General features: G+C 38.8%; 1 long non-coding RNA gene across 1 annotated transcript in view; it reads right to left on the bottom strand.

The window, feature by feature from the left end:
- Positions 1 to 510: 510 nt before the first annotated feature.
- LOC124551349 overlaps positions 511 to 19756 on the bottom strand; it is a 75813-nt gene continuing 56567 nt past the window's right edge. Inside the window, exons 2-3 of the long non-coding RNA XR_006967820.1 lie at positions 3548 to 3717; positions 511 to 670 (exon numbers count right to left, since the gene is read on the bottom strand). This is a non-coding gene — a long non-coding RNA (uncharacterized LOC124551349). The remainder of the gene's footprint in view (positions 671 to 3547; positions 3718 to 19756) is intronic.

Raw genomic sequence — 19756 nt, 5'->3', positions numbered from 1 at the left:
GATGTCATCATGACAGAGAACTCCATCAAGTGGAAACAACACATTGAGGCAGTGCAGAAGAAGAGAGTACCAGCATGTCTAAAGATGTTTGACAGGCTTCTGTATCTCATACCGTTGGCAGTCACAGAAAGATGCCAGGATCTTGCATCACTAACATGGCAAATAGTATGGGAAGAAATTCAGAAGTTTGTGACACCTGTTAACGCCAAACCCAAAAGGCTGCAAGCAGCAGCATTTCTTTGACTGGATCCTAAACACCCTTGCCTCAGATAAAAATTAGGTACTGTAACTGGAACACAGTTCTTTAAGAATAGACATGGTCAATGATAAAATATCTCCCGTGCAACGTGGTTGCCACTTTGGCATCATCATAATTAGTCGGGGAGGGTCAGGACACAAGAGATAAATGGAAATAATATTTCAAACAACATTCACAATTAAATAACAAAGTTCAATAAGCATTTATTTTAAAGGATTGGTTTGCACATCACAAATAATGAAACTATTTAAATTTTGATTGTAAGGCTTTTCCAAAAATACAAAGTAGATTTTGAACAAGAATGTTTAGATAGGCACCATCGATGACATCACCCAGTGGGCTCAGTCACCATAACAGGATCATTTGACAGGACCCACAGGCATGGGTAGAGGAGCTCTTACAATCAAATCACTGCAACAGACCAAAAATTAAAATTACATTTCAAATATAAACAGAGCCCCACCAAACTCCTTTTTTTACCCAAAGCTACAACACCTTAAAATCTTAAACCAAGACAGAGTAGAAAGAAGATGTAAATGTTAAAAAAAATTTGGATACTGAATTCGGCTGAGCATATACTGCTACAAATAATTTAAACCTCGAAATACTCAATCTCTTTTTAAAAAATTCCAGTGTGCTTCCAGAAGGCCTCTGTTTTAAATGCTTCTGACTATAAGAAATGTATTACAATTACTTAAAATGGGTTAACTTAGGAACAACTGTCTACTTAAGCTTTAACAGCAATGACAATTTCAGGACAGTAATGACCAATTGTACAGTAAGGTTTGTATTTATTTGGTTGGTCACAGTGGAAGAAAAAGTTGCCATATAACAGCCTTTCTGCAGAAACTGCTGTTTGTGAATTAAGCTACTTAATGAAATGGGTGTTCAACCCACAGCATAATGCACTATAGCCACTATGCTGACTCCAGAATGTGATTCACAGCACACAGCAGCTTTACAACTTAAGAAACATGTAAAATTTTCTGGCCAACAAGGTGTCCTAACCAGTCTGCCCAATATGAGGAAGCTACTTTATTATGTAGCTTAAGACCATTATTATGTAGCTTAAGACCACGACTACCTAAAATCGAAAGCACTTTGCACTCCAAAATGATATACGAAAATGTGTTCTACTTGGTTTTGTTAAGCACAATGAAATATGAAGACAAACCCTATGAAAGTTTGCTCAGCAGCTTGGACTTAATACATGTCCAAAGGTTAGTTATGAAATACAAAAGCTACCATGCACATGTCTTGTGTTACATTTACCCAAGCTGATAACATCCACCAGACGCAAATATACGTGGAATCAATCACAATTTAAATTTGTAGCATTTCGTATAATGTGATAGCACAAGCTGCTACTGTATGTTTTGGAACGAATGTAAGCTCGAGTGACATACCGAGTTGCCACTAGGCTTTCGTTTCGGAAGGTGAGAGCATATGTAGGGGTCATCATCCTATTCATAACACTAAATTTTGTGGTTAAGATGTCTGGAAATCTATAAGCATGTCTAGTAGTTCCTTAGCTTCAGTAGCACCCTAGTGACTCACCTCAAATGCCGCAACTAGCACCACAGCACTGTTGACCCCCTGCACCCACTGACAAGAACACAAATGAAATTCCTTATCAGTGCAAAACAGCACAAAATTTAGATGAGAAACACATGTAAGCACAACTTAGAACCAACCCAATTCACTGAATAAAGTCACAGCCTAAAAGTAAATTAACCAATAGACACTTAATTACAGCCAGCTCCATTCATTATGAAAAATCTGAAACACCCAGACTACCTCACAAACAGCCCACCATAACAGAACACACAAAAAGTACTTATTCCCAAGCTCATGCCAAAGCCTTCATGTAAATCTTCCCTGAATGATTCTTTTCTTACATACTGCAACATTCCCTGGTCACATAATACCTCAGTGACACTTGTCCTCAGTGAGCCATAAGTCAGAGGCTAAGATAGCTGAAGGATCATCTGATGTGAATTTGAAAGTGCATCAGCTTGAAATTTGAAACACATGGTAAGCCATAAAACATCCACCACCTATCTGAAATCCTTGAGCAGTAGAATAGTAATTCCTTGGAACAGGTGCATAATAGTATTCAGCTATCTAGCAAATTATTCAGGTATCAGTTGACTCGCAATTCCCTCCCCCGTATGACAACCTGCTTCATTCATCTCTCTTGTAATGGGACTTCCCACTTCATCTGCTATCCCAGTATAGGGCCAAAGCAGCATATTAAGCCTAATTTGTAATTCCGTGGCTTGTGTGAGCATTTGCTTAATGACAAGGGCCTGTTCCTAACTAATTGTAATTTGTTTCAAATCCTGCAGTTGGTTAACCCAATGATTAATTTCAGCTTTGTAATCTTACACACCCACACATTACTATAAAAATTCTTTTAGTGTCTTCATTATTTTCCAAAGCTTCGAGAGGCATAAGATATACAACAGAAAAATTTTTTACTTATCTTCATTTTCTTTTCTTATTGGCTCCAATTTTTGTGTCTAGGGGTATATTATTGCAGCTGAAATTTTGATTAAATGTTGTGGGTTGCTGATGACTGAATACCTGATGAAGATTTGCCTGTATATTTCTTGAATTTTGTTCTTTGCCACATTTTCAGCATCACACCAGCTTTACATTTTCCACATTAAAAACAAACAATAATTACATTGATCTTGACAAACTTAGAAAAGGTCCACTACCATCAGAGGCATGCCCACTATTCCCAATGTTCTGCGGCACTCACAACATTCCAAAGAGCTTACAAAGCAAAAGAGTTGACAAACTTCCTTGACAAAAGAAGAGCCTTTATTAAGCCACATCATTATTTTATAAATGAACCCTGAAATCAATTTAATAATTCGCATTAGTTTGTGCAATTAATAATATGAATTTTAAGTATGCTAGAAATTTCATAATTTCAACTATTTTCAAAAGAGGAGTAATTTTAACAATTAGTACAAATAGATTGTAACAAATTAATTTCTTTTTATACATTTTAGCCTGAAATATAATACATAATATACAAAAACATACGAAATTCTTTTAGTGAAACAGCCGAGATAATGTGCAACTATACAAGATATGAGATTAATCCTGGTATCGGCTACTTCTATAAAAAAAAAATAGGTAATGCTGGACGAAGGTGTCTGATTACAGCTTGCAGTTTATGTGCTTTATTATGGGTGGGGTTACTGGCTTACAAGAGGTCAATGTTCTCACACAGGCAGAGAGAGCCACAGTGCAAATATCAAGAACTGGATGTACCTCATCAATGTTGCTAGCAGTATTGCGTAATGGGCAGCCCAGTGTGGTGCACAAAAATTCTCTAAGTTCTGTATCATTTCTGTCCCAAACTTTTAATTCATAAAACAGCTGCTCCCACGTAAGGCATGCTATACACAGGCACTTGACTCCATTACCCCTGCACCATTATCCTGAAACATATGAAAATGGTAGTCTCTTCACACACAGCAAAACACAAGAAGAATTTTTTAAAACTCAAAATGACACTTTTTAAGGAATAGTTAATTAGCCACCCCCAACAGGTAACCATGCTCTGTAGGCTATCACTGAAATGTAGTTTTCCGGTTTGGCTGTAATAAATAAAAAAGTTTCATAAATATTTATTTTAATGGTTTAGTTTGCTCATCACTCATAATGAAACTATTTGAATTTTGATTGTAAAGCTTTCCTAAAAGTACAAAATCAAATTTTGAATGAGAATCTTTAGACACACACCATCAGTGACAGTTACAACGCAACAGGCCCAGTCACCATAACAGGATCACCTGATGGGACCCACAGGGATAGAAGGGCAGTTTCAATCAAATCACTACAACAAATTAAAAACTAAAATTACATTCAAATATAACAGATCCCCCACAAAATTCTTTTTTGGACCAAATATAAAACACCTTAAAATCTTATATCAAGACACAGTAGAAAGGTGACATAAATATTTAAAAATTTTTGGACGTTGAATTTGGCTGAGTATAAATGGCTACAAATAATTTGAACCCTGGAATACTCTATCTAATTTAAAGGAATTCCAAGATGCTTACAGAACGCCTGGTTGAAGAAGGAGCCACTGGCTCTGAAAGCTTGCCAAACACAACAGTCTTTTATGCATATGTTCTGCAGCTGCTTTGTGAGTAGAGTTTTTATCTATACAATTAAATAGTTTTTTGTGAGCAACAACATTCAAACACAAGTTTCTCACTGTGAATTAGCACTGGATAGGAGGCCCAGTACGAAAAACAGTTGCCTTTTTAACTTAGTGAAAATGAAATTAGTAAACATCCACAAATCAGTGCATCATGGCATGCAATGAGTTTGTTGCAACCCAAGAATCCAATATACTTGAAACCCACAAGATCAGACCACTTTATTTTTTACCTTTTGTAACTTTCAGAGAAGCATCATGAGTGGTGAATTTTGAGTAAAAGCTACACATTTCTCTGGATGCCATGTGAAAATTTTATTCTTTTGCCAAAACACAGCAGAATTACACTGTACCATCTCATTAACATGTTTACAGACACAATTCTGAAATATTGGTTTATTAAGTGAAGCACTGGGGACAAGTAAATGGTACAAAAAATGTGTAATGTCTTCAAACTTGTTGTTCCAAAACCCATAACATTTCACATTTCAACAGCTATTGATGGACCTTAAAAATTACATTCTTTCACCAAAAACGTCCATAGTTATTGGAATAACATGATAGTTAATGAAGTTTTACATAATAACAATATACTAAAATACTCTCCTCTTTGTGTGCTATCAATTGCCAAAATATCATTTCAATATCTGAAATTGTTTACGAAATATGAGGAATGTTGTGGATATCTCACTCTGGCTTTTCCACTGGCATAGCATGAACGCAAATGAATGTACTACATCAGATCAGTTTTCTTGAGATTGGTAACACGCAAATAACTCTACCCAAGTCTAAAGAAAAATTCGATATGTTAGCTAAATTTCATATGAAACAACATATAATGTAATATGGACCAAACGCAAAATCATAGCGACCTCTGTTTTTCATTGCACACTTTTCTGAATTTTGTGCAGTGTCTTACTTTCACATAAATGTCAAAATAACTATGACCAATAATAAAATGATGAGCACATCATCATGAACATGATATATAAAGCTCTAAGTAAAGCAAAATTGAAATTTTTTACCAAATAGTTTCTGTAAAATCATTTGAGAAAGATTTCATCATCGCTGACAAGCTGAAAGGCAAAAACACTTACTGCCCTCCCCTTCTGAACAAACGAACGAACCAACCCAGTGCTTTGGATGAAAACTGGTCACTGTGCATCAGCCACTGCATCCTGTGCAAGTTATACTGTATGCTGAATACGCTGAGCAGCTAGCTACAAGTAACATCCAAGTAAGAGATCTCTGAAACAAGAGCTGCCAACACATCAGAAATTACCAGGAGTGGGAATGGTTCAAGAAATATAGCTATGATGTTATGGGCACTGAAATTGACAGGAAACTGTGATTGAAATTAAACGGAATCCACATTCACTCTATGAATGGAGTGTTGTGGATTCTCCAAGTTGTGACTGTGGTGCATTGAAACAGTTTGTCAGACATATAAGAGAGTAGTGTGTCCTATAATGTTATAAGGGCATGTGGAATGATTTTATGAATGGCAATTCCACTTATATTTTCTCTATCTATTAACTCATTGCCAATACACACGATTATCTGCTTGCTGTGGCTTCCACTAGCCTGGATTTTTTTGCAAAATGGGCATAATTTTGGCAGTCTGGTAAAGGAATGATGTACTTAATACTTATAATTTTATCTTTGGTCTCATGAGCTCAACATAACATTTTATGGGGCTAATATGCACTCAGATGCCACTCTCTGCAGGTATAAGTAAGAACTGTCTTCCTCAACTAAAAACTGCACTGAACTGCTGGGAAAACTTCATATTTGCCTTCTGTGGTACAGACTGATTATTTTTTATCTCCCAGTTTTGGTTGTAGAGACCATCTTCACAGGAAGAAAAAGAACTGTACATTTGATGGATATAGAATTGAACTTTCCATTGGATAGGCTGAAAACCATCAGTCATGAAGTCTCTACAGAGCCTTGGATAACAGGCTATGACTTCACCACCAGCACAAAATTGACATCACTGTGATTAAACAGAATGATCATTAGGATAGTAACACGAGGACTGACCTCCAATGTAGTCGAGTCTCGGTTTCCCCCCACAACTTTTATCCCCCATACCTCTCATAATTCTCACCAGTATAAAATTAACTGTTTCTTGATGCCCAGGATGTGTCCTATGACCATATCTCTTCTGTGTGTGGTAAACTTCTTGTTTTCCTGAAATTGATACAGAACTTCCTCCTTAGGTATCTGATGTGCCCATCTTATCTTCTGCTATCTACTGTAGCACAACATACCCAAAGCTTGTATTCTATTCTTAGCTGAACTCAGTATAAGGCTACACTCCAAACAAATGTGTTTCCTAAAAGACTTGGCAACATTTAAATTTATGTTACATGTTAACACATATCTTTTCTTGCTACTGCAAGTCTGTAGTTTACATCCTCTCCACTTCTGCCATTGTTAGATATTTTGCTCCAAATTTCATGCTATGCATTAGATAGGAGCTTGTTGAATATGTTATCACCAGAGTACATAACGTAAAACGTGAACTAGCCATCTGAAGATGAACTTGTCAGTTTGAAACCAGTAACAGCACTGTTTGTATAAATAAATAGCGTTATAAAAAGTGTCTGGTTGCTGTTATCTTCTATGTAAGATTCAACCTATATTCTGCACACAGCCACGGGCTCAAAACGTCAGTTTTTGACAAAACAGCAGAACTGTATGGAAACTAGTTTTGCTTCTTGTGTTGTGGTAGCACAAATCACAATTCAGCTGAAACTAACTTTTGTTTCAAATGAAACTATATGGTTCCAGAGACTGTTTCAAGTCTCAGACATCTATATGTATCTACACAGACTGAAGTTATACATTAAAAACTGTAACAAGGCTGGTATTTGAACCTGAGTCTCCTGCTCACTAGTGCCTACACCACCCTGGCACAGTAGCTTTCCACAACACAAATTCCCATTCACACCTCAGCTCACTTGGTATTTCCACTCAAACAGTGTTTCAGAAACACTCCAGCTGTATTGGACTAGCACCTCAGCATTGAACAAAACAGGCGAGCCTGTCTGAAACACAGGTGTAGGTGCTTTTAAATCAGATCAAACTGTGTGGCTCCAGAGGCACTGAGTTGCTATACCAATACAGTTGGAGTGCCTCTTCAATGCTGTTCAAGTTTAAGGGAATACCAAGTGGGCTGAGGTATGAATGGGAATTTGGACTGAGGAGGGAAGCGTGCTAGGGTTGTCCATGGAGCTGTACAAATTGGTATCTAGGGTGGCATAGTGGTCAGTGCATCAGCCTAGTGGGCAGGAAATCTCGGTTTGAGTCCTTGCCTTTGAACAAATTTTCATTCTTCGTGTCAGTCTGCATATATAAATTTTATTTTTTAAAAAACAAATGCTGGGAAATGAGTGAAAGAATTCCAGTTCCTGACAGAGACTTCTGCATGATGTACGGTTATCTACTGTAAACAACATTAATACTGCTCACTCCTGCTGAACAAATACTTTGTTTCCTTGAGGTGCACAGTCCCAGAAGATAATTCCATAAGACAATAGCAACTAAAAATAGGCAAAACAAGCCAACATCTTTGTTTTAGATTGAAATGCAATGAAATACTCCAGAGAGCAAAAGTTGCTGAACCGAGCTTCTCGATCAGTTTATTTATGTGTTACATAGTGGACCACAAAAAAATATCAACACTATTTCATTTAGCATATTTATTTATTCTCCATAGACAAATAGATGCATGTCTCGGAGTGAACCAAAACAATGTTGTTCAGACGTAGAGGAGGTACAGAGATACAGGAGCTGTCTATGACTTGCCTCATTCAGCCCACCCAAAGGCTACTTCAGCAGCTGTTACTGCCACTCACAGATTCCAGCTTGGAGGAACCGTGAGAGGAATGCCACCCTGCTGAATAATGATTTTCGTGCAGCCACAGAACATTGTGTTTTGACTAAAGCTGTTCAAAATGGGCTGTATGATGTGCAACTTCACTCCTAATATCTGTGTAGAGGTCCAACTCTTGACACCTAGACATTGTGCAGCACGGCACAGATGAGTCTGACAACACGGTGGATGGACTCGTCAGAATTGGTGTTGAGTTCTATTCGTGGATGAGATCCATATGTGCCTTCAATCACACAATCATCAGAGACATTTTTGGAGGCAGTGTGGTCAGCCTGAATGTCTTAGACACATTGTTCCCTTATGTTTTGGGGTGGCATTATCCGGGGCCATCGTACACCAATGGTGGTCATTGAAGGCAATCAAACAGCTATACAATACAGGAATGACATCTTCTGACATATACTGCAACTTTACTAGCAGCATTTTGGAAAGAGATTCATCTTAATGGACAAGAACTCTCGTGCTCATTATGCACATCTTGTGAATGTGTTCCTTCATCACAATTAAATCACTAGATTAGAATTACCAGTATGTTCTCCAGATGTGAATTCCACCAAACATACCTGGGATACATTGAAAACGGCTGTTTTTGGGCAAGATGACCCACCAACCGATCTGACAGATTTACACCAAATGACTGTTGAGGAGTGGGACAATCTGGGCCATGCGTTACCGAGTGTTAGAGGTACTGGTGTATGCTGCAATCTCAAACACATATTCAGAAAGTCTAGATTATTATTATACAACTTGCAATGTTTTGTTTTCATGAGCAATAACAAGAGCTGAAATATTGTTTTTGTATATCGCTGTTCCATTTTTATACAAAGGGTCAGAAACTCCTAGAACTGTGGTGATGCAACACTTTAAACACACACATCAAAAAAGGGTTTGTTTTGGACTGAGGACATAGTTTACACTTCCTCTTATAAATTTATGGGAACAATTACAAATAATAAAAAATATATATGTCTGGATTACTGGTACTTATTATTACTATTTGTAAAAATGGAAGTATTCTAATCCCCTACAAGGAATTCCTTAATACAGTAAAAACATTTATTTCTAAGAAAGTCCTTCATGGCTATTTCAAACCAGCTTCCGCTTGAGAATATAAATTTGTTTGGAAGTTTGTTATACAATGTGATCCCCATTTAAGAGAGACTGTGGTGTGCACCTTTTGTATTATTCCTTTCCAGATGATATTCACAGTCTCTCCTAGTATTATAAATGTCTGCGTCTCTAGTAAAACTATTGTACTGCTTCTTTTTTAAAATTAGATGAACAGTTATGTATTTTGATTGGAGCATTAGCAAATTCTTACTTTTGAACATCCCATTGTGATTTTCATTATGGCTAAGCATGCACAGAATCCTTGCTGTCTTTCTGTTATGGAAGGATGAATACCCTCTTCATATGCCTGGAAGCAGCACACCCCCAAAGTTCAGTTCCATATGTGAGGTATGGTTACACTAAACCATAGGAGATCTTACTCATTTGCTTATAACTCAGAAGTTGTGACATATTCCTCATTGCATAAACTGACTCTTAATTTTTGCCAAAGATCATGTGATATTCCCACTTCACAAATCTGTCTAACATTACACCAAGGAAGGCAGCAGTATCACCCAATTTTATTTCTGTTCCACTATCAGAGACAACATTCTGTAGCACTCCATTAATTAGTGCAGTATTAGAAAAACCATTAGACTTATTTTGCTGAGGTTTAAGCTTAAGTGATTACCTTGGAAGTAATTCTTTGGTCCAAGTAAGACACTAGCATAATTTATAGCCAGATCAGCAGGAATAAAGAACAGCCAGCCAGCTGCAATAAAGGTGGTTTTCAAATAACCTTGCCCGCAGTTTCAGTGAATCTAAACCCATCTTCTTCAGAAGGACAGATAACTTTACATTAACACATCATTCAGTAGAAGCCGTTTCCATATAACATTTATCACAATGGTTTCTATGTCCATATGTAAAAATTAAGGCTCCTAGAATCAAGGGCTTGTCACATCAGTAAAAACAATCACTGGGAATAACAGATCACGTTAGTAGCTACATGCTGACTAGTTGGACTGACAACCGCATATAACAGCAAGCAAAAACCTTCAACAGAATGCCTCATGTCTATGGTGGCAGTTCCGAACAGCTAAAGCAATGCAAGTGTCAACACAAATGGTACAAAATAGTCTCCATAAACAGGGGTTACCTGCCAGAAGACCTCTCAAGGATCCTTATCTGAATTGGGTTCAGAGAGGGCCTCGTTCCACATGGGCACAAACCCACTCTTTGTGGTCTAAGCAGCAGTGGGACACAACGCTCTTTTCTGATGAGACCCAAATTGGTATCCACACTGAAAATACTCATAATCATGTGTGGAGGCGAAGAGGATGGTGTTTACACTGTAACCGCATCAACTGGGGTGGAATCGTGTATGGTCGCAGGACATCCCTTGAGCCAATACGTGGGAGGATGACTGGTGTCAAGTATCAGGAAGACATCCTTGCATGCACTGTAGCTCCATTTGGTGAATGTACTGGAGTAGGATGTACAGTGATGGACAACAATGCACAGCCTCATAGTCACAAACTTGTGAACACCTTCATAGTGCAGCACAGAATCAGTCAGATAGAATGGCGTCCATATTCTTCAGCTCTCATTTGCATTGAGAATGTATGAGCTATGCTAAAAGGAGCAGTTTGCAATCATCCTAACCCATCAGGTACCTTACAAACCGTCACAGAGGCCACTGTGGAGGAATGGTACAATATTTGACGGTCTTATCTGAACAATATGCCAAGCAGCATGCCTAATTCCAGTTCAAAAGTGTATCCAATTATGAGGAGGGCTAGTTGGTTCATGAATAATGTTTTACACAACATGACTGTGAGAAGAAACTATTGTGTTTCCAGTATAATCTTTTGTAAGGTTTTGTTTTGATTCCTTGTTTTTGCTTATCAAGCACAAGTGTTCTGTTTTCTTATAACTGTACCTGACAGAACAAAAATCAAGTCATTTTTTCAAAGACAGTCTACTGTCAATATCATGTAAATACCCAGATCATGCAATACTGGTTGGAGGCGACTTTAGCCTGCTGAGTATAGAGTGGGATGTCTATGGATTCATTGCAGGAGGTAGAGACAGACAGTAATGTGAAAAACTTTTGAAAACGTTTTCTGAAAATTTTCCTGAGTAGCTAGCTCAGCAGCCCACATGCAATGAAAATATCTTAGACCTTGTAGCTACAAATAGGCCAGACCTTATCAACAATGTTAGTAAAGGAATGGGGATTAGCGATCATGATGTCATTATAGAAACTATGAATGCAAAAGTTAATAAATCAGTCAAGGAGGGAATGAGAGTGTTTCTGCCATATAGAGCAGATAAGCAGTTATTAACATCTCACTTAGAGAGTGAATTGGCATCACTTAGTTCCAGTAAGGTGGATGTAGAGAAATTATGGGCAAAGTTTAAGCAGATTGTAAATCATGGTCCGGAGACTTATGTGCCTAGTAAATGGATAAAGGATGGAAAAGACCTACCATGGTTTAATAATGAAATTCAGTGGGTGCTGAGGAAGCAGAGGCTGTTGCACTCTCAATTCAAAAGGGAATACATAAATGATGACAAGTGAAGGTTAGTAGAGATTCAAATATTCCAACACATTCTGGGCATACCGGTAACACTAACCATAGAGTGAATGCAATGGTTATGCAATGGTTATGCAAATGTACAAATAGTTAATGTGCAAAAGTTTAGTAGAGAACTTTACACCACTCATGGCCTCCATCTCAATCAGCAAGGAAAAAGTCACTTAGTGTCCATTATTTGTGAAATCATCGTAAATGCTAGGAACAATGTATACTCAGAACACACACATTTGAAGACTGAGTGTTCCACAACACAAGAAGGCTGCAGGAATGGGTATAGACAGACAACATTAGATAAATGGCTGCTGAAAACACCAGGTAAAGCTGATTCTTCCCAGACTCCCAGTACATGGAAACAGACCAACTTGAATAAATGGATAGTGAAAAATACCAAACCCACTCTGTCAACTGATATTTCTTTGTTAGCAATAAATGTGTAAGTGGTTCTGGAAATCAAAATCTGACTATTTACCATCAAAACATATGTAGCCTGAGCAACAATATTAATGAACTCTTAATTAATATCCAGGAGCCACAAGGTATAGATTGTATCCATGTTCTGTGCTTTAGTGAGCACCATGTTATGTCAGATATTGAAAAACTTGCTATAGATAATTACTGCTTGGCAACATCCTACTGTAGAAAATTCATAGAAAAAGGTGGAGTAGCGATCTATGTCAGAAAAGCATCACATGTAGTGTATTCATGGTGCAGCATTTTTGTATAGATCAACAATTTGAAGTGTGTGCCATAGACCTGGCTTTAAATAATTCTTATATAGCAGTAGCAGCTTTATACAGGGCACCTCCAGGTAAATTTAGCATTTTTTAGAAACAGTTAGATGCACTCTTAATATACATATTCAAACATATTTAAAATATCATAATTGTTGGAGGCTTCAATACAAATTTCCTAATGAACTCCAGAGACAGAATAGACCTTGAGAACTTGATGTCCTCATATAATCTTGCTTCTATTGTAAATTTTCCCACCAGAATAACTTCACGAACAAAATCATTAATTGACAATGTATTTATTGACATAACCAAGATTGATGATATAGCTGTCAGGCAAGTCCTGAATGGTCTCTGTGACCATGATGGACATAGACTCACCATTAACAATTCAAGTATTTGTGAGATTAATTACTAGGAGATCTACTGATGAAACTATTGAGATCTTTAAATCACATCTCCAAAACATAGACTGGGGCCCAGTATATAATGTAGAAAATGCCAATTCCAAATACTACCTTTTCAGTAATGAAGTGGCTCTAATATTTGAAAAAAAAAAAAATTAAAAAAAAATCCACCAACAAGCCTTGGATTACCACTGGAATTAGGATTTCATTCAAAAGAAAGATAGAGTTATACATTGCCTCAAAAAAATCAGATGACTCTAACCTTTTAAATAACTATAAAAAATACTGTAAAATATTGAACAAAGTCGTTCAGAAATCAAAAAGCATGTATCTGTGCTCAAAAATTAATAACTACACTAATAAAATCAAAACTATACGGGAAGTGATACAAAATGAGACTGGTGCAAATTACCCCAACAAGACCCAAAACATTGCTCTTAACAATTAAGGTAAGCTACACTCCTGGAAATGGATAAAAGAACACATTGACACCGGTGTGTCAGACCCACCATACTTGCTCCGGACACTGCGAGAGGGCTGTACAAGCAATGATCACACGCACGGCACAGCGGACACACCAGGAACCGCGGTGTTGGCCGTCGAATGGCGCTAGCTGCGCAGCATTTGTGCACTGCCTCCGTCAGTGTCAGCCAGTTTGCCGTGGCATACGGAGCTCCATCGCAGTCTTTAACACTGGTAGCATGCCGCGACAGTGTGGACGTGAACCGTATGTGCAGTTGACGGACTTTGAGCGAGGGCGTATAGTGGGCATGCGGGAGGCCGGGTGGACGTACCGCCGAATTGCTCAACACGTGGGGCGTGAGGTCTCCACAGTACATCGATGTTGTCACCAGTGGTCGGCGGAAGGTGCACGTGCCCGTCGACCTGGGACCGGACCGCAGCGACGCACGGATGCACGCCAAGACCGTAGGATCCTACGCAGTGCCGTAGGGGACCGCACCGCCACTTCCCAGCAAATTAGGGACACTGTTGCTCCTGGGGTATCGGCGAGGACCATTTGCAACCGTCTCCATGAAGCTGGGCTACGGTCTCGCACTCCGTTAGGCCGTCTTCCGCTCACGCCCCAACATCGTGCAGCCCGCCTCCAGTGGTGTCACGACAGGCGTGAATGGAGGGACGAATGGAGACGTGTCGTCTTCAGCGATGAGAGTCGCTTCTGCCTTGGTGCCAATGATGGTCGTATGCGTGTTTGGCGCCGTGCAGGTGAGCGCCACAATCAGGACTGCATACGACCGAGGCACACAGGGCCAACACCCGCCATCATGGTGTGGGGAGCGATCTCCTACACTGGCCGTACACCACTGGTGATCGTCGAGGGGACACTGAATAGTGCACGGTACATCCAAACCGTCATCGAACCCATCGTTCTACCATTCCTAGACCGGCAAGGGAACTTGCTGTTCCAACAGGACAATGCACGTCCGCATGTATCCCGTGCCACCCAACGTGCTCTAGAAGGTGTAAGTCAACTACCCTGGCCAGCAAGATCTCCGGATCTGTCCCCCATTGAGCACGTTTGGGACTGGATGAAGCGTCGTCTCACGTGGTCTGCACGTCCAGCATGAACGCTGGTCCAACTGAGGCGCCAGGTGGAAATGGCATGGCAAGCCGTTCCACAGGACTACATCCAGCATCTCTACGATCGTCTCCATGGGAGAATAGCAGCCTGCATTGCTGCGAAAGGTGGATATACACTGTACTAGTGTCGACATTGTGCATGCTCTGTTGCCTGTGTCTATGTGCCTGTGGTTCTGTCAGTGTGATCATGTGATGTATCTGACCCCAGGAATGTGTCAATAAAGTTTCCCCTTCCTGGGACAATGAATTCACGGTGTTCTTATTTCAATTTCCAGGAGTGTAGCTCAAAATCAATATATTGCAGCTAAAATCTTTAATGAGCACTTTTTAACTCTTGCTGAGAAAACAGCATGCAAAGGCTCTTCAGAAAAGGCAATAAAAACTCTGAAAGAACTTTTCCCTAACTCTACAAACATGATAGGTATGGCCCCCATACCTGTGTAAGAAGTGAGAAAAATCATAGTTTCTCTAAAAAGTAAAAATTCATCAGGTGTAGACAATATTTCCAGCAAACTGCTAAAAGCCAGCTGTAATCAACTCTCTAAATTTCTCACTCATATTTTCAATGCCTCTCTAAATCAAGGTATCTTCCCTGACAGAATGAAGTATGTTACCGTGAAGCCCCTCTACAAAAAAGGTGATCCCACAGATGTTTCCAACTATTGTCCTATCTCTCTTGTAACAGCATTTTCTAAAGTCTTTGAAAAATTAATATATGTCAGGATTGTCAATCGCCTTGAAAAATTTGCACTAATTAGTAAACAGCAATTTGGTTTCAGATCAGGTAAATCTACAACTGAAGCAGTTTATGCACTTACAAATAACTATGTAGAATGCCTTGATGAGAAAAAATTACCCTTTGGCATATTCTGCGACCTGACTAAGGCTTTCGAATGCGTCAATCACAGAATACTTTTAGGAAAAGCAGCCCAATATGGAATCTGTGGACAAATGGGCAACTGGCCCAGATCTGATCTAGAAGACAGACAACAAAAAATAGTATTAGACGTTGACAACCTACAAGTAGGAGAGGTAGAGTCTGACTGGGGAACAGTACATCATGGAGTTCCACAAGGGTCAGTCCTTGGTCCCCTCCTATTTATTATATATATTAATGACCTACCCATGTCCTCAAACAGTGCTAGCAATATCACAATGTTTGCAGATGACACAAGTATAGTGACAGCCAGCAAAACTTCCACTGATGTAGAGTTAAATGCCAACCAAGCACTTGCAAATGCTCTTAACTGGTTCACAGCATATTCTCTAGCAATAAACCTCAGTAAAACAAAGTTCCAATACAGTTACATAAGCCCAGAAGAGATCAACATTGCACACGAGAGCCAACGGTTACAGAGCATTCAGTGCACAGAGTTCTTAGGAGCTCACATAGATAACCAGCTCAAATGGGAATTTCACATACAGCAAACACTAAAAAGCTTTGATCAGCAACATTTGCCATCTGAATAATCTCCAAAATTGGAGACATCAACGTATCAAAGTCTGCATATTTTGGCTACCTTCATTCAGTGATGTGCTATGGAATAATCTTTTGGGGCAACTCACCACTTTCAAAAAAAACTTGTAGGCCAGAAAAAAGTAGTCTGAATTATATGTAGTGTCCCTCCAAGAACCTCATTTAACAATCTTTTTAAAGAGTTAAGTATATTAACCATTACCTCACAATATCTCCTCTCACCCATGGCTTTCACACTTCTCAGTTTCTCTGAATATGAAACAAATGAGGCATACCATCATTATAGCACAAGACGGAAATGTGATATGCACTGTGAATTGAAAAATTTGTCTTTGGTTCAAAAAGGGGTAAAGTACATGTGTACAAAAATCTTTAACACACGCCTGAGTAATATAAAGTGTCTAAAAGAAAATAAAACGCTATTAAAAAAAGCTAAAGGAATTCCTACTGGAAAAATGTTTCTACTCTTTAGATGAATTCTTCAGCAGAGATAAGTAATCTGAGTAGTGATTCAGATTATTTCCTTTGTCATTGTATCTGTATTGTTTTTTATCACTATTGTATTTTTGTATTGTATTGTTTATTATCTCTATTATATTATTGTTTTCTATCAGTTTTGAATCATTCCACATCAAGATGGCGGCTAGTGTAAAAATTCGTTGTGCGTCTCCGAGAAAAAGTGTGAATTTTGCCATGAAAAAGAAAAATTGTGACAGTTGTAAGGATGAAATTACAAATCTCAGTGAACGGGTGTCTAGTTTGCAATTTGTTCCTTGAAGATCGATATCAAGAATCTTAAAGAAGAAAAAATTGAACGGAACATGAAAAACTCGCGCCATGAAAGTATGAATATGTCGGAGAATTGGACGGAGGTGAAGTACAAAAGACGCAAACAGATAATACAAGACACTGAAAACGGAGAAAGATACATAAATGTAGTGAACGAAAATTACTTTCAAGCTCGTTCGACTACGGATCGTGAAAGTGAAGTTAACAGTGTGAGTGTACCATGTGGAAAACCAAACGACTTTGTGAATAAGGTAAAACATGGAATATTTCAGCAGCAGTTACGTAAAAGGTCATCTGCGAAAGTGCTCACGAAAAATCGTCCACCGCTAAGCTGCTCTACTGAGACAATATCGACATGTGTTAGCAAAAAAGACATAATAAATAATGCCAAACAAGACTTCGGTTACTGCAAAGGTAGGCAGAAAACAGGTAATCTCGGAACAGCAAATACCGGTAAAATTGAACTGTATGCCGACAGGCAAGGACGAAATATAGCCACTGAATTTCGGCGTACAAGTAGTCAGAATTTTAATTTTAACTGTACAATAAAAACAGGAGCAAAATTCAGTGCTGCTACGTCAATGAGTCAAGAAAAAATTTCCTCAGTGAGCAAAAAGACTTTTCCATCTTCCTGGTGGGATCAAATGATATAGCTAGGAACAAAAAAAACGATCTCTTAATCTCGCTAAAAAGAAATCTGTATGAGCTGAGAGGAACAAATGTTATTGTTTTTTCAGTGCCACACTGTTACGACTTGATAGAATGGTCCCGTGTAAATAAAGAAATTGTTGTTGTTGTTTTTGTGGTCTTCAGTCCTGAGACTGGTTTGATGCAGCTCTCCATGCTACTCTATCCTGTGCAAGTTTCTTCATCTCCCAGTACCTACTGCAACCTACACCCTTCTGGATCTGCTTAGTGTATTCATCTCTTGGTCTCCCTCTACGATTTTCACCATCCACGCTGCCCTCCAATGCTTCATTTGTGATCCCTTGATGCCTCAGAAATATGTACTACCAACCTGTCCCTTCTTCTGGTCAAGTTGTGCCACAAATTCCTCTTCTCCCCAATTCTATTCTATGCCTCCTCATTAGTTATGTGATCTACCCATCTAATCTTCAGCATTCTTCTGTAGCACCACATTTCGAAAGCTTCTATTCTCTTCTTATCCAAACTATTTATCGTCCATGTTTCACTTCCATACATGGCTACACTCCATACAAATACTTTCAGAAACGACTTCCTGACACTTAAATCTATACTCGATGTTAACAAATTTCTCTTCTTCAGAAACGCTCTCCTTGCCATTGCCAGTCTACATTTTATATCTTCTCTACTTCGACCATCATCAGTTATTTTGCTCCCCAAATAGCAAAACTCATTTACTACTTTATGTGTCTCATTTCCTAATCTAATTCCCTCAGCATCACCCGATTTAATTTGACTACATTCCATTACCCTCGTTTTGCTTTTGTTGATGTTCATCTTATATCCTCCCTTCAAGACACCATCCATTCCGTTCAACTGCTCTTCCAAGTCCTTTGCTGTCTCTGCCAGAATTACAATGTCATCGGCGAACCTCAAAGTTTTTATTTCTTCTCCATGGATTTTAATTCCTACTCTGAATTTTTCTTTTGTTTCCTTTACTGCTTGCTCAATATACAGATTGAATAACATTGGGGAGAGGCGACAACCCTGTCTCACTCCCTTCGCAACCACTGCTTCCCTTCCATGTCCCTCGACTCTTATAACTGCCATCTGGTTTCTGTACAAATTGTAAATAGCCTTTCGCTCCCTGTATTTTACCCCTGCCACCTTTAGAATTTGGAAGAGAGTATTCCAGTCAACATTGTCAAAAGCTTTCTCTAAGTCTACAAATGCTAGAAACATAGGTTTGCCTTTCCTTAATCTTTCTTCTAAGATAAATCATGCCAGTATTGCCTCATGTGTTCCAATATTTCTACGGAATCCAAACTGATCTTCCCTGATGTCGGCTTCTACCAGTTTTTCCATTCATCTGTAAAGAATTCGTGTTAGTATTTTGCAGCTGTGACTCATTAAACTGATAGTTCGGTAATTTTCACATCTGTCAACACCTGCTTTCTTTGGGATTGGAATTATTATATTCTTCTTGAAGTCTGAGGGTACTTTGCCTGTCACATACATCTTCTTCACCAGATAGTAGAGTTTTGTCAGGAGTGGCTCTCCCAAGGCCGTCAGTAGTTCTAATGGAATGTTGTCTACTCCCGGGGCCTTGTTTCGTCTCAGGTCTTTCAGTGCTCTGTCAAACTCTTCACGCAGTATCATATCTCCCATTTCATCTTCATCTACATTCTCTTCCATTTCTATAATATTGTCCTCAAGTACATCACCCTTGTATAGACCTTCTATATACTCCTTCCATCTTTCTGCTTTCCCTTCTTTGCTTAGAACTGCGTTTCCATCTGAGCTCTTGATATACATGCAAGTGGTTCTCTTTTCTCCAATGGTCTCTTTAATTTTCCTGTAGGCAATATCTATCTTACCCCTAGTGAGATAAGCCTCTACATCCTTGCATTTGTCCTCTAGCCATCCCTGCTTAGCCATTTTGCACTTCTTGTCGATCTCATTTTTGAGACGTTTGTATTCGTTTTTGCCTGTTTCATTTACTGCATTTTTATATTTTCTCCTTTCATCAATTAAATTCAATATAACTTCTGTTGCACAAGGATTTCTACCAGCCCTCGTCTTTTTACCTACTTGATCCTCTGCTGCCTT

Source organism: Schistocerca americana, chromosome 9, assembly GCF_021461395.2.
Source record: "Schistocerca americana isolate TAMUIC-IGC-003095 chromosome 9, iqSchAmer2.1, whole genome shotgun sequence".
Lineage (NCBI taxonomy): Eukaryota > Metazoa > Arthropoda > Insecta > Orthoptera > Acrididae > Schistocerca > Schistocerca americana.
This window is presented reverse-complemented; position numbering and strand designations above follow the sequence as displayed.